Raw genomic sequence first — 6000 nt, forward strand, 5'->3', positions numbered from 1 at the left:
TATTTTCAATTTGTCAGCACCTCAAGCTGGAAAACTAGAAGTCACAATGTTCTGTTCTATTGAGCAAGGGGAACATTTGGTAAGGACTGCGATATTAAAATGGTCTGACTCTCCACATGTGGTTATTCAGTTAACTGCTTTTGGTTGGTTGAACTGGGTTTTATTTCAAATCTTTTAATGCCATATTCAGTTGAGCCCACTGCCATGCTCTGGATCATTTATGAAAAATGTCTGAATCATTGTACAAATATGGCCTCAGTTTTTGATTATGAGAAAAGAAAACAAATGTTCACACAATTCCATTTGTCTGTTTTTTGAATGAAGACAGCTATGCTGTAGTGATAAGAGCTTTGAACTTAGATTCAAAGTTGGGTTAAAGACATGGTCTGCTGTGAACTGTGTGTTTGGTGGCATCATCCAATCTCTCCCCCTGGGAGAGGTCCCACTACCTGCTTCTTAGCTTCTTAGATTGTTGACTATTGAGAATTGAGAGTTGAGACCCTTTCTTGGACTTGCTTTTGCTCAAAGAGAGCTGCCTTCTAAGGTTCCCTTCCTTCTTTAAGGGTGTCCAGTGTCCAGTGACTGATCCAGGGCACAATTCTGATTGGTCATCCCAGCCCCAGAGCTCCCCATGGGGTCACCAGACTCCTCTAGTTCAATTATGTCACATGTCAACTTCTCCATCTGCCCAACCCTATTCCCATCACCCCCTTCACAGGTTCCATCCTGAGAGTATTCCCCAATACATCTACCTGCAAGTCTTCATCTCAGAGTCCATTTCCCAGGGAACTTGACCTATGACATCTACAGAAATAAACAAAGACCAGCAGTATCATGGGAATTAGTCACTATTATTCATAGTATGGCAGAGACTCAAAGTGGGCCAGAGGAGTGAGCAAGTTTTACAGTGGGAAATGGGAAGACTTCAGGTAAGTGCTGATTGAAGACTGCTGGCTGGGGAAGCTGTAGGCAGGCTAACTAGAAGCAGGGCATCCTGTGTGAAGGTTTATAGTGCATACTTGGTGTATTAGTCAGGGTTCTCTAGAGAAACAGAATCAACAGGAAGTATAATTATAAAATGGGGATTTATTAGGTTGGCTTACATGACCTTCTGGATAGTACACAATGGCTATCTGCAGGCTGGAGAGCTGGAAGAACCAGTAGCTGTGCAGTCCAAGAGGCTGAAGCCCCAGAATAAGAGGGATCAATGGTGCTACCCTAATTGAGACCAAAGGCTTCTGGAGAATGCTTTGGAAGAGTGAAGAAGCCAGAGTCCTATATCCTCAGGCGACTGCAGCAGCAACCAAGAAATCCTTCAAGAAGAATCAAGTTGCAACTGCTGCTGCTTCCTTGTTCTTCCAACTTTTATTCCATCCAAGCCATCATATATTGGTTGGTACTGCCCATGCTTAGGGAGGGTCTCCTTTTCAATTGGCTATCCCATATGCCAGTCATTACTAGACACACCCTCACTGACACACCCATTATCCTCTAAATTCTCGTCATCTATTAATCCAATCAAGTTGACAATTCAAATTGGTTATTACACTTGGCTTTCTCAGATTGGTCCTAAATTGGAAGCTGGGTCAAGAATTAGGGAATCTGTCAGTTATTAATCACACTTTTGCTTACACATGTATAAATTGAAAATTATATCTCCCTCATGAGACAGTTGAATTAAAGGACCTGATATTTCATAGGTTATAGAGTGTTGTTATTATCACAGTGGACAATATTTTAAACATGTGATATTAAATAATTTAAAAAGTTTGGTCTGACCTAATAATGGAAAAGATAAATAAATTTGCATATTCTTCCTGTTATAATATTTCTCAAAGTAAAAAATAAGTGAACCACAAACTTTGAAGTGTTTGACTCCTTTTTTTCTCATATTTCACAGTCTGTCAGAAAGTCTGGTTGCTTTGATCTTAAAATTGATGCAGAATTCAACCTTTTTTTACTATCTTCTTGCTTCCAACCACACTGCAGACCATCATTATTGCAAAAATCTACCAAATAGATTTTTTACTCTCTCTGATCTTGCCCACATATAATTCATGTAATTCAGAGTGATACTTTCCTAATGTGGGTCAAATCATGCCTTTCTTAAAAATCATTCAGTGGCTTCCCATTTCTTTTAGAGTAAAAGTCAGTCTTTACAATGACTTTCAACTACCTTCATTTGGCCACGGTCCTGTTAGCCCTCTAACTTCATCCTATTCTGCTTGTTCTCTTCATCCCACTTCTCCTGTTCCTGGGACCCTTCAGCACACTCTCATCTCAAGGGTTTGGCCCTTGCTGGCTCTTCTGCCTGGAAGTATCCACCCCTGGATAGCCACGTGGCTCATTCCACAGTGCCTACAAATCTTGGTTCAACTCTCATCTTCTTGGCTATATAAAAAAGACAGATAATAAAAAGTGTTGGTGAAAATGTGGAGAAATTTGAATACTAATACTTTGTTGGTGGAAATATAAAATGATATAGCTACTTTGGAAAATAGTAATTGAAGAAGTTAAGTATATGAGGCAGCAATTCCACTTGAAGGTAGATATTTACCCCAAAGAACTGAAGACACATGTCTAGATAAAATCCTGTATGTGACTATTTATATCTGCATTATTAACAATAGTTAAAAAAAAAAAAAAGTAGGTGGGTGTGGAAGCATATGCTTGTATTTCCATCTACTTGTATTTCCGTCTGAGGCAGGAGGATCACTTGAGCCCAGAAGATTGATATTAGCCCCTTTCAAAAAATAAATAAATAAATAAATAAATAAATACAATCTAAATGTCCATCAACTGATGAATAGATAAAATGTGGTATATCCATATAATGGAGTATAATTCAGCCACAAAGAAGAATTAAATACTTACACATACTACAACATGGATAACTACTGAAAACATGCTAAGTAAAAGATATCAGACTCAAATGTCATATATTTTATAATTCCATTTACATGAAATAAATTTGTCTCTTCAGAAGAGACAAATCCATACAGGTAAGGTAGATTAATGGCTGTCAGGAGCTGGAGGGGAGGGTTAACTAGTAATCAATATGGGGCTTCTTTTTGGATAATTGAAAATATTCTGGAATCTGATAATATTGATGGTTACATAATCTTGTGAGTCTACTACAACCCACTGAATTGTACACTTTAAAAAGGTGAATTTTAAGATGTCATCTTTTTAATGAGGCCCATGTGACCATCATGGTTAGACTGTATTCCTCCCACTCTTACCCCATTTCTCCCAGTCTTTCTTTCTTGTTTTGTTTATTTATGAGGCTTATTGTTTATATGTCTTTTTTCATTTTTAAAATGTAAGTTCTACAAGAACACAGACTAAATTAGGACTATAAAAACATCCAATATTATATATGTAATATCAAAAAATATGCCCATTTAGAAAAATAATAATAGCATTGAAATTAATAAAATTTCCTAAGAGTGATTTTCACTTTGAATGCCAAAGGCTCAAAGAAGAGGAGGAAGCTGTAGACGAGGGTGTCAAAAACTTTAAAAGGCTATGGAGGAAAAGGGTTAGATTCACCAGAGGTTTTTGCCTAAATGAAACATAAAAGAAAAAGAGAACATATTCCATGTATAACCAAGCGTGTTTCTCAAACCTCGTTCATGTATACTATGTCTCCACAGTAGGTTAAAGAGAAGGCAGATCAGCAGGGAAAATGTACTCATGTGTCCACTTGTTATATGTGTTGGTTAATATTTTTGTGCCAACTTGACTTGGCTAAGAGATACCCAGAAATCTGGTAAAAAATTATTTCTGCATGTGTCTATGAGCGTGTTTCTGGGAAAGGCTGGCATTTGAATCAATAGACTGAGTGTAAAAGATCTGTCCTCACCAACATAGGTGGGCATCCTCCAATCACTGAGGGCCTCAATAGAAACAGAGGGCAGAGGAAGGGCAAATTTGTTCTTTCTGCTTGAAATGGGACATCCATCTTCTCTTGTTCTTTGTGTTCCTTGTTCTGGGACTTTCAGACTCAAACAGACTTACACCATTTGTGCCCCTGGTTCTTAGACCTTCGAACTTGAACTAGAATGTCACTACCAGCTTTCTTAGATTTCCAGTTTGTGGATGTCAGATTGTGAGACTTTCCAGCTTCCATAATCAAGTGAGTCAATCCTTCACAGTAAATATCTATCTATCTATCTATCTATCTATCTATCTATCTATCTATCATCTATCTATCTATCATCCATCTATTGATTTACCTATCATGCATCATCTATCTATCCTACTGATTATGTTTTTTTGGAAGACCCTAATACAGGTCCCAAGGAAGCAAAATTAAATTCACTTATGGGTGGAATTGAGACTAAGATTACATTACTCACCTTGGATTGGGACCTGATAAGACTGTGATTTCAAGTGAAGGGCTTTGGGTTTACAGCCAAGCAGAAGTGGGGGGAAGGCAGATGGCACCTTAATATTCATATCTCTGCTTAACTCTGAGTGGGATCCTAATTGGCCTAAGTCAATCATAGTGACCCTGAGCACCCTGCCAATATTGGTATAGTTGAAAACATATGATTCAATTCTGATCAATGAGATTGAAGATACAGTGTATGGGGAGATTTCTGTGTAAGGCTTTTCTTTATCTTAAAAAGAGACAATAGGAAGAAAATCAATATCTCTCTCCCCCACCATTCTCCCTGCTTCCTTTGGATATCACTGTGTACCTGTGTACAGATTTGATGTTTCAAATTCCTTAAGTATTTCTTGCAACTGGTTTGGGCCTGCAACCATTAAGATAAGGCCAATAGATACCACAGAAATATAGAAAAAGCCTGGCTGTTCACTGGTATTAATGAGTACTGAATTAACCCAATCTGTAGTCCTAGTATGAATGCCTCTTTCATGGTTCAAGGCTCTTAGATTCAAACCTGAGGAGAGCAACTAAGAAAGAGGGGGCAGAGGCAGGTGAGATAATTACTTTTCAATGTTCAGTTTGAATTCCTTTTACCATATTTTTATATGTATATATAACTATTTTTAAAATAGTTTGAGTGATTTAGGGACTGAGGATGTAGTTTAAGGGTAGAATACTTGCCTAGCAAGCAAAAAAACATAAATAAGTAAATAATTACAGTGATTTTTATTTTCTTTAGATTTTACTTATGGGTGGCTGTCACCTTCGTCCTCTATGCAATATCTCTTCCATTGACCACTATTCCAAGAAGCCAGATTGATACAAAGGTCAGACAAATAGGCTGGGAATGGTCTATCGCCCCATTCTTCACCCTGGCTGCATGTGAGACGCAGGCATTGAGATTCTCCAAGGATAAGAACCTTTTCTGTTTCTTCCACATTCTGTAATACCAAACTGAATCCCCTTCTGGAAGTCTAAAGTCTAGTTACCTTTTTCTAGCATTCAGGACTTCTTCCACTCCAGGGCATGAGCATAGCTTCTTTTCCTATTTTTTGGTAAGAGCTTACATTGTCTGTCCTAATCTGGAAACTTGAGTTTCTTTTACCTTCTGGATGGTGAGATTGCCACGTGCTCAAAAATCACATTTGTTATCATGACTGTAACAAAATTCCTAAGTAATACTGGCTTAAAGAACAAGGCTATTTATTATGTCATTTGGCAAAATATCCACAACCAGGGCGGTTCCAGAGTCAGTTAATTAAGCAGTTTAATGATCAGTGCTCTGAATCACATTATCTTTCATTCTTTTGGATTTTCCCTTATGGTCCCAAGATAACTACCATTGCTCCAAACATTGTTACGTGACACAGCAGGCAGAAGAACAAAACAGGGGAAGGACATCTTTCCCAGAAACTTCCAGCACTTCTCTTGGGCACCATTAATTAGATTAGATTATGAACCCTAACAAATCAATACTGACCCAACCTGCCACCCTTCCCGAAGCACAACAAACATTCACACTACCCATTTCTTTTAAAGAAATAGGGCACTTGCAAAAAGTAATAGCTATCTCTGGGTGGTGAAATTGCAAGTGATTTTTTTCT

The sequence above is a fragment of the Callospermophilus lateralis genome, chromosome 4 (genome assembly GCF_048772815.1).
Source record: "Callospermophilus lateralis isolate mCalLat2 chromosome 4, mCalLat2.hap1, whole genome shotgun sequence".
Lineage (NCBI taxonomy): Eukaryota > Metazoa > Chordata > Mammalia > Rodentia > Sciuridae > Callospermophilus > Callospermophilus lateralis.